Source organism: Hibiscus syriacus, unplaced genomic scaffold (assembly GCF_006381635.1).
Source record: "Hibiscus syriacus cultivar Baekdansim isolate YM2019G1 unplaced genomic scaffold, ASM638163v2 tig00110387_pilon, whole genome shotgun sequence".
NCBI classification, from domain to species: Eukaryota; Viridiplantae; Streptophyta; class Magnoliopsida; order Malvales; family Malvaceae; genus Hibiscus; species Hibiscus syriacus.
Window position 1 is genome coordinate 177,262 of NW_024062717.1, and position 15,462 is coordinate 192,723.

The following is a 15,462-nucleotide window of genomic DNA, read 5'->3' on the forward strand; positions in this document are numbered from 1 at the left end:
TAATTTCATAACAGTAAAAACTTTCCGTAGCCCCTTAATTTGTAATCTTTACAAAATAGTCACTACAAGTTATTTTTTATTTTTAATTTGGTATTCAAATTTTAATATATTATGTTTAGTCCTTTCCAGTATAATTACATACTTTAGGGCAAATAACCGATTTAGTCCCTTATTATTTAATTAATATTTATTTAATCATAATTATATAGGTTAAATTACATTGTTAATATTTAGCTTTAAATTTCGAATGGATTTCTTAATTTTAATAATTGATTTTTAATCATTGATTAATAATTATATAGGTTAAATTATTATTATTAATAATATTTCAAGTTATGTTCATTAATTTAGATAATTTATATTTTAATACTATGGGATTTTTTCCCATTTTTTGCAATATTATTTATTATTACTTTTAATATATATGTAAATATTTAATTTCATTATTATATTTAATATATATATATATATATATATATATATATTGGTTAATAATAATATTTATTTTTAATATCAAAGAAAAGGGCAGCTTAAAACTAGATGTCCTATTTGATATGTTAAAATAAATAAATATCTTATTTATAAAAATCAGAAAACACATATTGTAAAAAAGAATTATATTTTTAATATTTAAAAATTAAGAAAGGGCAGTTTAAAGCAACTGGATGTCCATTTTCTGATATTTTTAAATAAATATTTTACTTTTATCAATCAATATATTAATCTAATTTTATTATTTTAAATAAATATTTTATCAATATTTATTTATTTTTTATATCAAAGAAAAGAACTGTCTTAATGCACCTAGAACTCATTTTCTGATATTTCTAAATAAATAAATATTTTTTAAATATATATAAATTAGTATATTTCTTAAAAATTATAGAAAAAAATTTGAAACAACAGAATTATAAATTAAATATATTTGAATTTTTAAATTTCTAATAATAGAGACAATTTATAATTAATAAAGTACCAATTTTGGGCGTTGTAGGGGTGTTAATCCTTCCCTAAACGTAACTGACCACGAATCCATTTTTATTATTAAAAAGAACGAATTTTTGTTTAAACGCATATCAATTTATCTTTTAAATGTTTTCTTAAAAACTCTGTAAAGGATGATTTTTAGGGTATTCGACCTACCTGACTCAAAAGGCCGATGGCGAACTCCCAAATTATTTTAAAAAACCATTTATAACATCACTTTTCCTGCCAAATAAAAAATTCGTGCCCGGACGAAAAACGGTTACGACACACATCAATTAAAAAAAGAGAAAATAATATCAGTCACCAAAAATGCATTATAATAAACGATTTTAACCAACTTTTTTTGGATTTGCCAAAATGACCAACTAAATCACAATGCGATCGATAATTCGCAACGCGATCTCCGGTATCGCAAATAAGTTTCCAGATTCACAACGCGATTCTGACTATCGCATTGCGATTTCCCAAATTCGCATTGCGATTTTCCTAATTCGCAATGCAAATACGTAAATCGCAATGCGATTACGTAAATCGCAATGCGATTACGTAAATCGTAATGAGAATTAGGAAAATCGCTATGCGATTACGTAAATCGCAATGCGACGTAACCGCATTGCGATTTACGTAATCGCATTGCGATTTACGTAATCGCATTACGATTTTACTAATTCGCATTGCGATTTACATAATCGCATTGCGATTTAGTAAATCGCAACGAGATTCTGAGTATCGCAATACTGAATTTCAAATTCGCAACTCGATTTCTGAATTCGCAACAGGTTTTAATTTCGCAGCACAAATGTTTTGGGTATATAAATACGCAGCAGCAACAACTCATAACCTAAATCCCTAAATCGCAACTCATTCCATCTCCATCTATCACTCTCTCCGGCGACATCCGTTCCTATATCCAACGACATCCTTCCCCATCCGGCAACAGGTTTTAGTTTCGCAGCTCGTTTGTTTAGTAAATTGATTTACAATAATGAAATCATCTAATGTTGATCGTGTTTAGATAGATTTGTGTTTTGGAGGGTCATGGGAGAATGTTCATGGTGTTTTACAATATATGCCATTACCCATGAATCTTCAACTAAAACTGTCATTAAAAAAGTTAACTTATGAAACTCTAATGTTACTTGTTGCAAATAAGTTGAATTTAGAGCCCCTAAGTGGATTTAGGCTATCTTATCAGAAAAATGGTAAAGTTTATTTGTTAACCAAAAATGAAGATGTTGAACGATTCATTGCTTACATTAGTGTTTCAAGTGATGATGTTACATTGTATGTTGTTGAACCTAGAAGTAGTGAAGTTGGGTCAGTAGCGGGTAGTAATCAACTAAGTTTTTCAACCCTAGTTTATGATGCATAAAATTTAATGGTTCCACCACAATTTCATCACCAAGAAAATATTGTTTCACCACATTTCCAATACCAAACACAATCTCAAAACCCACAACCTTTCCCTAATCCAAATCCCAATCAACTTTCAGCACCAAATTCCGGTTTTCGTATTGACCAGTTAGACGATGATGAGCCAACAAAAAAATGTGAGTACTAGTCAGTATTCAAATTTGATTTTGGTCAATACCCGGACTTTGATCTTGGTCAATACTCGGATTTTGATGATTTTTCAGAAGAAGAAACAGACCCTGCGTGTAATGATTTTGATATTGGTCAATACCCGAATTTTGATGATGAAACAGCCGTTGTTGAGGAAGATGTTGTTGATGATAATGAGGAGGAAGTTACGACTGTAAATGAACATGTTGAACATCCATTTTGTAATTCATATAACACTGAAGAAGAAAAAGAAGAAGAAGAAATCCCCAAAGAAAAGTCCCCGAAGAAAATGCCACGAGGTATAACTAGAATATGCCAGAATTACTTCAGATACCGGAAGAAGAGTTGGTAAAGATAGCAGTTGATTGTCACACAAAAATTATTCGTATCAAGAAAGATGATTGTTTTGATACAAAGGAAGACTTGAAGATATCTTTGTATAAGAAATGTGTGGAAGATGGCTATCAACTAAAAGTTAACAAATCAAGCAAAGATTGTTTCTAAACAAGGTGTATGATTGACAAAAACTGTATGTGGCGTATGATTGCAAAGAGGATAAAAGATTGCGAAATGTTTCAAGTTAGGACTTTTATTGATAAACATACATGTCAAGAACCAAGTTTTTCCTCACCATAGACAGGAAAACAAAAAGGTGTTGGGTGGTTTTTCTGGCTGAGTTAATGTTTTTGAATGGTAGGGTATATCGGGGACATGAAATTATGACTGACATGAATGCTCGGTTCAAGATTAGTATCTCATATTCTCAAGCTTGGAGAGCCAAATGTTATGCCTTGAAATTGTTGAGGGGGTCGCCAGAAGCATCGTTTGCCCAACTGCCGGCTTATTGTCACAATTTAAAGCTAAAAAATCATGGGTCGGTAACTCATATCAAAACAGATAGAGATGGACGCTTTGAGTTGTTGTTTATCGCCATTGGGGTTGCGGTTAGTAAATCAATAATTTTGTTGACTCATTTTTGTTAGTTACATGCATTTCACATTTAAATGATTATATTTCTTGTGTATATGATTTGTAGATTGTTCGTTTATTAATTGCATGCGGCCAGTTATTATAGTTGACGGAGCACATTTAAAAGGTCGATACCTTGGAGTAAACTTATTAGCAGTAGCCATGGATGCTAACAATGGGATAGTGCCAATAGCTTACGGGGTTGGAAAATCTGAAACCTCTGATTCATGGACATGGTTTATGGGGCATCTTAGGGATTGCATAGGTCCTATTAGCAATCTGACAATCATATTCGATAGGGCAAACTCAATTGACAACGCTGTTAGAAAGTGTTTCCCAGATGCTTTTCATGGACTTTGTGGTGTTTTTGTATAGAAATCTAAAATCAAGGTCTGCTGTATAAAAAATCACAAATGGACATACTGGAAGACTGTAAAAGCTTATCGGGAAGTGGATTTTAATAAGCATATAAACTGTTTAAGACGTGTTTTGCCTCAGTGTGCTCAAACACTAGAAGATGTCGGTTTTGAAAGATGGTCAAGAGTACATCAACTTGGAGCAAGATATGGTTTCATGACGTCTAATAGTGCAGAATCAATTAACGCTCTAAGTCGTCATTCCCGGAAATTACCCATTACTATGTTAATGGAGTTTTTTCGAGCCTCTATTCAACAGTGGTATTACAAGAAAAGAAACCATTCAGGTATTATTTCTTTAAATTCGTAACTTATCATATATTTTACTAAGTATTATTTATTTAAATTTACAGGAACATTGGAACATCGTGTTACACATGGACAAAAAAAAAAGATAATGAAACGTGTTGTGAAGTCAACGTCATGGAGAGTTGAACCATGTTCAAACACTTTGTTTGAAGTACTGGATAATAACTTAAATGGGGCTTGTCGATCTAAATGCAAAGACGTGTTGTAGTTGAAAATGGCAAACATCTGGTTATCCGTGTGGCCATGTTATAAAAGTTTCTCTTAATCTAAATCAAGATGATTCAAGCGCATACGCTATGGATTGCTATACTACAGAAGTATATCGACAGACTTATGGCGAGATTGTCTACCCTATTCCACATCCTTCTGAGTGGGACATACCAGATGACTTACAAACAGTTTTGCCACCAGCCATGGATAGAAGGCTACCTGGCCGACCAAAAAGTCACGATCGTATACCGTCTAAGGGTGAAGAGAAGAAGAGATCGACATGTAGTCGGTGCAAGGAAAGTGGTCATACAAGTTTGACATGTGGATCACCAGTGCCATCACAATCATCTTTTCCTCTACCAAAATATGGATCCTCATCAAAATCCAAAGCTCATGTGGTGTCAAGCAAAAGGCAATCAAAATCACAATCATCTTTAAAATCCCAATCACAACCGGCTTCACCTTTTGGGACTATTAACTGAGGTGATTTTTAAATGCAAACGTTGTATTATGTGGATTTTATGTGTGAACTTTTAACATTTTCATTTAGGCATGTATTAGTAACTTGAGTTTGAAAATTGCTATGATCTATTCAGTTGTTATCACTTATGAGGCATTCATTTGACTATCGCAACACGGAAATGACGTTCGCAATCATCTTAATGTCTATCGCAACGTGGAAATGACTATCGCAATGCGAAATGAAAATCACAACGAGAGAATCGCAATGCGAAATGAAAATCGCAACGAGAGAATCGCAATGCGAAATGAAAATCGCAACGAGGGAATCGCAAATCGAAATGAAAATCGCAACGCGAATTTAGTTTCGCGTTGCGATTTTAGTTTCGCGCTGCGATTTTGTCGTTGCGATTTTCATTTCGCATTGCGATAGTCATTTTTGCCTTCAACATAATGCAGATTGAAATCAACAAAATCAACCATTACATTTCAATCAATTAAATAAGCATAAATAAGAATTATGTTCACATCAATTAAACAAATCAACTTTTACAAATCATCTTTTACAAATCAATTAAACAATCAAAAAATAAGCAATAATTCTTATTTCCTCATCTACTATTGAATCACTTGCAGCCATACATCATTTCACGCAGCTCACTTCTGAGATTAACCTGCAGAAACCAAACATTTGCTCAAACAACACTTTTCTACACATCTAAAACCTACAAACAACAAATTATTGAATTCTAGGTACTTAACCAAACATTTTCAAACCAAAAGCTATAAACTTACCAATTATTATGGACATTTTTATAACACGGATGCAGGTAGGCGCGTCTCGTATATATCGATCTAGCCATATAATGCCAAAACCACAAGCCTACTGCAGCTCTATCTCTATCGTGGGAGGTAGATACTTTATACTTCTTGTGATCAAAGGCTCCAAGGCATACGAGAGGACCACAATCCCCTCTGGGTCCTTTCGTTTGTTGTGGTGCGGTCTCGTCTCTGCTACTATAATTGAGCTTCTTTGGCTCTTGTTTCCAGAACGAGTCCAATAATTTCGCATCCAAGAATTTAGCCAAATGAGAGCTCCATCCCTTAATAATATCTCTTAAATCAGCCAATGATATGTAATTTATCATGCTGTCATATACTATTGCCTTAAGGGATGGGAGCTGAAGCTCGACGAGAAGCCAATGTTTACGTTCCAAAACAGGGATAACACCTGCAATCATAAGTAATTCATTCATTTGCGCACTTATTTATGAATATCTTTAAACTCAATCTAAAATAAATACTAACCTTATCGACCTCCCACCATGCAGGATAAAGTTTAGCTTGTCCATTGTCCAACGCAATGATTCATCTCGTTGATTCTTCAAGTGAACGGCGTTAAAAGACGTCGCATAATTGTATATCGTGTATTTCTTTATTTTCCTTAAGTTTCCTAATTATTAGAAGACGTGACACCTACGCATCGATATGCTGTTTTACAAAAAAGACATATATTAGTAACTTACATAAATTTAAAAAATAATCAAATTGAAATATAAGAAAAATATAAGACTTACCCCTCCATCGAAATAGCCATTGTCTTCGACCCCTAATAATACGCCCCACCAAGACCGATCAAGCAACAAATAGATATCATCGTTGAGCTTGCATATGTCAGTGAAACACCCCTGGCTCTGCTCATGTAGATAAAAATCAACTGCGGTCTTAGCCCAAAGGGTGTTACCTAGAATTGTGTCCGGTAGTTGTCTCCTCTCCACTTCAGATACCAATATGGTACTGGCCGGTAACTCATACGAGAGCCAACTTGAATCCATCATGTCCGGCACGTCAGAGGGTTTCTCAAGAATCCTACATATGACGTCATGTGAATCGGGCTCTTGAATGGTGGGAGGGACCTCTTCAACGATGACAGTGGCCTCTTGAACGGTGGGAGGGGACTCTCGAGGAATGATAGGGGCCTCTTCAACGATAGGAGTGGAATCTTGAGGGATGACAGACGAGTCGAGCTTCTTCTTGTGGTGTCTTCGCACTATTGGAGTGTACGGAGACTTAATAGCACGTGCACGCCGTCTGATGCGTGAATTCTGTCGTGCAAGAAAAACCCGACGTAAAGCATCCACCTTATCGGGCCGCTAAATATTAAATACAAATATCATAAATAAACAGATGATATTTAAACAGTGAAAACAAAGACAAATATGTTTCAAACTTGCATTGAATTCACCCAAGTCATTATTCTATCATAGTTCACAAAATGCATCAGATAACAAAGGCAAATATGTTTCAAACTTGCAACACTGTCAACTTAGTATTTGTCTTTGTCTATTGGTTGAAGTAATGCAATTCATTCAAGTTTCAATTTGCAGAAGAAGAATGGAACTTAAAATCGCAACGTGAAAAAAGACTATCGCAACGCGAAATGAAAATCGCAACGAGAGAATTGCAACGCGAAATGAAAATCGCAACGACAAAATCGCAACGCGAAACCAAAAATTGCAACGCGATTATAGTTTCGCGTTGCGATTTTTGGTTTCGCGTTGCGAATTTCATTTCGCATTGCGATTTTCGTTTCGCGTTGCGCTTTTTATTCTCTCGTTGCGATTTTCATTTCAACCAAAAGACAAAACAATGTTACTAAATTAGTTTCAAGAATAAACTATTTCTTCTTCTTTTGCAATTTGAAACTTGAATAGATTGCATTACTTCAACCAAAATACAAAACAAAGACAAATACTAACTTCAGAGTATTAAAGAATACACAGTTTAGCAGAATTGGCAGCAAACGAACAAATTTACTTTCAACCAAAAGACAAAACAAAGACAAATACTAACTTCACAGTGTTAAAGAATACACAGTTTAGCAGAATTGGCAGCAACCGAACAAATTTACTTTCAACCAAAAGACAAAACAAAGACAAATACTAACTTCAAAGTGTTAAAGAATACACAATTTAGCAGAATGGGGCAGCAACCGAATAAATTTACTTCACCAAAAGATAAAACAAAAGACAAATACTAACTTCATAGTGTTAATAAACAGTTTAGCAGTATTGGCAGCAACCGAATAAATTTACTAAGCAATCTAAGTGAAATGGTTAATCTAAGTGAAATTACGAGTAAATTTATCATCAAATTAAATATGGAAAATCTTAAACTTACCTCGTTGCGTAGAGTATGAACCTCATTCTGCAACGATACTACCATCTCACGTAGAGCGGCAACCTCACCACGTAAAGTAGACACCTCCACACACCATGCATCATCGTTATCGCGTAGAGTACCGATCTCCTCACGCAAGGCATTGACCTCATCACGTAACTCCCTTGACTCATCCCGTGGAGGTGAAGGTGGAGAACAGGGAGATAGAAGTCGTGGCATCTTTGCCGGTCGCCTATCATGAGGTGATGGTGGAGAAGAGGCTCGATGATGTGCGGGATAGGTGATGCTCTCGTTGTAGAGGTGTATAGTCGGGTCGATCAGGTGATGGCTCTGGGTGAGGTGATGGCTCTCGAAGTGAGGAAGTGGAGGCTGCTCATCATTCATGCCATCAAGAAAACGCTGACTAGCTTGCCACCAATCAGTGGCAAGCTCAGCCTCCGTGGGTGTCAGTCTCATTAATGGAGTGTTGGCCTCCTAAAAATATAAAAACTCAAACAAAGTTAAACGTCTACTATTAATAACTTGTTTATATATGATAGTATTTGTGTTAACTTACATTATTTATTGTCACATTATTTACAGTATTTGAGGTTTTTAATGCATATGTCTGCATGCTGGGGAAAGCCTCGAATATCCAAATCTACAAACAATATAATAACAAACATTAGTAATTGTTAAATAATTAATTATAATTTTGAAAACATTATATAGAAATTCTTACCTTAAAGGCCCAAACAAAGCCTGACAAAGTGTATTTCGACCCATCGCCCCGTAAACTTTTGCGGTCATCAAAGGCAGACGACAACTTAGTCCAGGTAGCTTCCATATATACGAACCCCACGGAAACAGATTCCATGCATTTAGGTCCTAACAATAATATTAGCTCTTGAGGAATAGTGTCTGGCCTTTCTGCCTAAAAAGTCGGCATACAAAAGTAGTAGAAGGCATACTCGGACAACATTGACGTCATTCATCCGAGTAAAACCATCTTTCTTATTAAACAATTTCTTCAGGTCGTCGACGTGTAAGTTCGAATTCTCTATTGACTCATCAGGAAAAACCTTGGATAACCATGATGGGCGGGTGATATGACGAGTGTACCAGCCTACATCATCGTGTCCGAATCGTAGACCAGTGATTAAGCAGAACTCTTTCCGCCCAAAACAAGTAACGCCGGTGGAAAATGAAACCATATCTCTTCCTCACCACATTGTATACTCGGGTAGATCGCTAGTCATGGTCTAAAGCCACAAATGGGTCAAATTAGCATCTCCACCCGGGCTGTACTCTCAGCCATGGCCCGAAGCAGGTTTCCTCAAACAATTTCTTTGTGCAGGTGAAAGCTTCGAAGCAATATAGTGGCTAGGCTAACTTTATTCCTTAATGTCAATGAAGCCGAAAAAATTTCTACAAAAAACAATAAACATACCAAGTTAGATATACCAAAAACTACACTGTGAGATATACCAAAAACAATAAACATAATAGTAGTTTATTCTTGAAACTAAAATTTGCAACACTGTTTTGTCTTTTGGTTGAAATAAAAATCGCAACGAGAGAATGAAATCGCAACGCGGAAATGACTATCGCAACGCGAAATGAAAATCGCAACGAGAGAATCGCAATGCGTTTGGTTTCGCGTTTGCGATTTTCATTTCGCGTTGCGATAGTCATTCCGCGTTGCGATTTTCATTCTCAAAACTATTCTTCTTCTGCATTACTTCAACCAAAAGACAAAACAAAGACAAATACTAACTTCACAGGGTTAAATACTAACAGTTTAGCAGTATTAGCAGCAATCGAATGAATTTATAAGAAATCTAAGTGAAATGATTAATCTATTATTGAAATTACCAGTAACTTATCATCAATTTCAATATGAAAACCTAAATAATACAAAAATTTCAAAATAAAATAATTAAAAAACTAACCCTCGGAGGTTGATTTTCCATTTCTGATGATTGTGAGGGATTTCTGACCGTGAATGGTTGTGAGGATTTCACCGGCGATGGGGAACGGAAATCTTCGGAGATGGGGACGGATTTCGCCGTAAAGAGTGAGAGATGGAGATGGGACTGAGTGTTGTGATTTTAGGTTTGAGGTTATGAGTTGCGATTACTGTGGACGGTTCAGTTTCCGATATATTAAGAAAAAATTCTTGTTTGGAATTTGAAAAAAAAATACGCGTTAATACGAATGGCGCTATGTAAATCGTATTGCGATAGTCAGATTCGCATTGCGATTTACGTATTCGTATTGCGATTTTCCTAATTCGCATTGTGATTTACTTAATCGCGTTACGATTTACGTATTCGCATTGTGAATTATGAAAATCGCAACGCGAATACGTAAATCGCAATGCGAATTAGGAAAATCGCAATGCGAATACATAATCGCATTGCGATTTACGTATTCACATTGCGATTTTCCTAATTCGCATTGCGATTTACGTAATCGCGTTGCGATTTACGTATTCGCGTTGCGATTTACGTAATCGCGTTGCGATTTACGTATTCGCGTTGCGATTTACGTAATCGCGTTGCGATTTACGTATTTGCGTTGCGATTTAGGAAAATCGCAACTCGAATTTGTGAAATCGCAATGCGATAGTCAGAATCGCGTTGCGAATCTGGAAACTGATTTGCGATACCGGAGATCGCGTTGTGAATTATCGATCGCATTGCGATTTAGTTGGTCATTTTGGCAAATCTAAAAAAGTTGGTTAACATCGTATATTATAAGGCATTTTTGGTCACTGGGGTTATTTTCTCTTAAAAAATTGTATTCATAGAAAATAGAAAATACTTTAACCCATTTTAATAAATTTCTAGTTTCACCCTACTTCTTTTCCCTATAATATTTTTCTTGTCACTCTAAATAAGATTAAAATTAGATTTAAAATTTATAAAAAAAATATCGGGACCTCAAACTAAAGAACCTAACATAGTTTTATTAACTGAAAATCCCTAATTAATATAGTGGTTGGCGTTACTATTTATAAATAATTACTTTTATGTCTACGTCCTATATCTAAAAAATTATTTTATTTCATCTATTATAAAAAATAATATTTTAATCTTTATATATTTAAAATTTTGATCAAAATATATATTGATTTAAACATTTTTTAATTCCTCTTAATTTTAAACTCGAACAAATTAATTTTAAAACATTTTTATGAATTTATACAAAAAAAAAAATTTAACACTTAAAAAATATAAATACAAAATTAATCTTTTTTCATAAATAAAATGTGAAAGCTACAACATCAAACAGAAAAAAAATAACAACAAGAACCCCATTTAGATTTCATAAAACATAAAATTTCATAATATAAGTAATTAATAAAAAATAACAAGTATTTATTTAAATTTTCTTTTTACTTAAACTGGGATAATACAACCATGACATGCAAGTTCATCCTCACCATTATAATTTACATAATAGATAGTTGAAGAAAAGATACCGAAATAATTTTTTCTCAATAAGTAATTTATTAAAAATATTGAAACCTAAATTGTGTGTCTCGTTAAAAATCTTCCCACACTATTTGAAGAAAAATAATACACACAATTAGATGATGGAATACAAAGCAGAAAACCTCTACACAACAAAAAAAAGTTTATTTCGTTGGTTAGTGTAATCACAAATTTCACCCCTATATATATATATATATATATATATATATATATATATATATATATTATTATTATTATTAATTACAACAACAAAAAGAGGGAAAATCCTTGAATATATGGGGCATTGAATGCCACGATTGAAGTAGTCATCCCTTACATTCCCTGCCATCTACCCCGATCAAAACAGCAGTCGTGTAATTTTTTATTTTTACAGGTATATGGGTTATAAAATCTCAGGAACATATTGTAAAGGACCTTTTTTTCTTCCCCTATATTCGAATACAAGGACTGAATGTTTCTTTCTTCATTTCCATTTTTTCTTTTTCATTTTTTAGCGATTTTTGTTTATTTATTTCTTATTTTCGAAACAAAACTAAGAAGAAAGGAAATGAGGTGGTCGGTTGCCTTAGGTGTTCGAGCTCCTCATTGGAATTTCCTTTCGTCACCAGGAGTCATCTAGCTTTATGGAGAGCTTGACGTAGGGCTTTCAATAAAAGCAAGAAGAAGGAGAGTGGAAGAGTTTGAGATGCAATGTATGATGTATAGATACTAATGCAAAGATGCAAAGATTCACATACGAATGAAAAGTACAAAAATGATAATGAAAAATACGAGATGCAAATGCAATAAATGAATTACTTCCAAAAGTAATTGTTCCTTGAACAATTCTTTAAAAATTGACAATGTATCGGTACACTGGGGAAGTGAAAATCTAGTCCATCTTCAAGTTATCCAGCTCATGCGAGCGTTTGGGTATTGCATTGTCTTTAATCAAATTTAGGCATATTTAAACCCTTCAAAGCTTCTACTTTATCTTGTACTTTTCAGAATTCATCGAGTTGCATCGCGATCTTCACTATTGGTTTCAACATCAAATCTTCTTGAGTCTAACTTACTATCTCAACAGGTAGATGTCTGGCATGTCTCCTTATTAGGTACACTATCTCTTGATGCAACTTGATCTTCGTAGAGAATCTTCAAAATTCTATCTAACCCAATAAAAGGCATTGTTGTGGGCATTATTTTCAAGAATCTTCTAAAAGATCAGTTATACATGTGTAAATACCTTTGAAGGATATGTCATGTCAATGAAAAAATATACCAAAGCACAAGACAAAACAAAAGGAAATTAAGTTAGTAGAAACATGACAAAAAGAATCAAGTTAGTTAAAATGATTATTCAAAGAAATGTAAGCTTAGTAAAAATAATTAAAAACGACTCAAAGTTGAGACTAAAAAATAAAGCATACAAGGGAAATTAAAAGTCGTAACCGCTTGCATTCTAGTTCTCTTAGGTTATCCACATGGCTTTAGCGGAGTAGGTTTACTAAATTCTCTACATGAAATTCGATTCTAGCAAAGCGTTACCAAGTTTTCCTTACAACCTACTAAGGTTAACAAGGACTTCGATTATGGCCCATTGTAGACTTACAAATAGGATTCAACTTAGGGGATCACACCACTAAAAGCGTATCTTGGAACTAATATCTGAACATGCAACTTAGGATGCTTTCCAAAGGTAGTTTGTCAGACCCACACGAGAAAGCCCAATGCTCCCCATGAGGTGTGAAGTTTCCTCCTACTTAGGTAAATCAAGATTGAGCTCAGGTTTAGAGCGATGATATGCAACAATCCTAAATAAATTCACAAAAGTGTAAGCATTAACCAGAGAAAATCTTTTTTTAAATAGCATAATGAACTGTAAATTAAATAAGATCAAACTCGTAATTTCTAGAATCCTAAATATAGGGTAACCAACTTGTGGCTCGAATCTCAAGTTGTTTTGGAAAACAAAATGTCTCCAACAGAGTCGCCAAGCTGTCGACACTATTTTTCGCCCAAGTAGGGGAAAACCTTGTATGACTTGGAAGTTTTCTTTAAAACGATTTTGAAATGTGAGGAATCTCCACCAATCATTTTAAGGTGTGATTCGGACACCATAAAAATTGGGTAATTTTAATAAAACATTTTTTTTATCAAAATACCAAGTTTAGGGTATACGAAAACCAGAAAATAGGTTCGAGAGTCAGTTATGTTCGGGGAAGGATTAACACCCCCACAACACCCAAAAAATGGTACCTAGTTGATCACCCTATATTTAGATTTGAAAATTTTGAGTTTGAACGTTATCTAATTAAAATCATTATGAATATAAAGTTAAAAGGGTATTCGTTTATTAAAGACAATGGTTCGCCCCTAGCAATAATGTGGGATATCAACTATTGTGCCCAATAATTAGACATTGCCTTGATATTTTAGAAATCATTATACAGTCTTGAAAAGGATGTCGACCTATTTCGGGAATCACCAATAGTCACCCCTGAGCATAGTTGTGGGAGATATACTATTGACTCTCTAATAAGTGAATATTGCGTTAGGTTTTAAAAACATGTTTAACTAATCGATTGAATAAAACATAATTTCACTAGGAGAATTCATTAAGGTTTCTTATGGCCTAAAGTTTTAAATTATAGAATTAAGGAATCTCGAGGACTAAATTTGGAAATGAGTCTCTAATATTAACCCAGGCTGATTTTATTAACCAATTATTGGATTGGATAATTGATTTGAACAATTGGCCATTTGCTTGCGAAAACTCAAATTTAATCGCTCCTAATTAAAGGACTAAGATGAAATTAAACCTAAAATAGAGGTTCTAAACATTATCCTATTCGATTTTAATCAATTATGCAATTTGAATAATTAAATTGGAACCTCAAGCAAAAACGATGACCAAATTAAGAATTCTCCTAATTTAATGACTAAATGTGAAATTGGTCCTAAGATGGAGGCTCTAACTACTACTCGATTTAGAATTCTAATTAAAGTTTAGGGATATAATGTGATTGTATGAAGTTAAGGGACCAAACCTATAACCTAAGACACTGGCTAACTCTAATTATAAAAAAGTAAACCTAACTAAAGTTAAGGAATAAAGCTAAACTAAGGTTTAAATATTTATTAGAATAAATTTTTTAATCAGAAAGTCAATTTCAGTCATTGGGCATGAAAACAAAGACCAAATTGCAAATTCCCCTAATCTTGAATTTAAGGACTGACGTGTAAAGAAACTAAGACTGAATGATAAAAATAAAATATTAACATACTAAGATTTAAATGAATTAAAATGAAATTAAAAAAACCTAATAAATTGCCTTAATGCATGTACATGAAAAGAAACAAGGAATGAAAAATAAAATTATAATGTTAATTATGATAAATAATTTAAATAAATAAATTTGGAAAATAAGATAAATTAAAATAAATATATTTAAAATCGAAAGTCTTGACTCGAACGACCTGAAAAGTAGATAAGATTGAAGTTAGGAAATAATTTTAAATAAGGACCAAACTAAAAAAATTAAGGAATAAATTGTAATTAAATAATTATTTAAAATCAGGGACTAAATTAAATGTATAGAAATGTATAGGAGTTAAATAATAATTAATTAATATAGTGACCTAATTGAAACAAACACAAAAGTAATTATGGAATTGCATAATTAAAACAAGGATGAAAATGTAAAAACATGCGTAAATTGCAGGTACCTAAAAGAAAATAAGACCCAAAAAATAGTATTAAAACACAAAAATAGAAAATAGCAAGGCAATGACACTTGTTGACACCGTTTTTCGCCCGGGCGGGGAAAAGACCGATACCGACACAGGGGGGTTTTCTCTTTGAAAGGAATCTTCAAAATATGAGGAGTCACCACTAATAATTTAAGGTG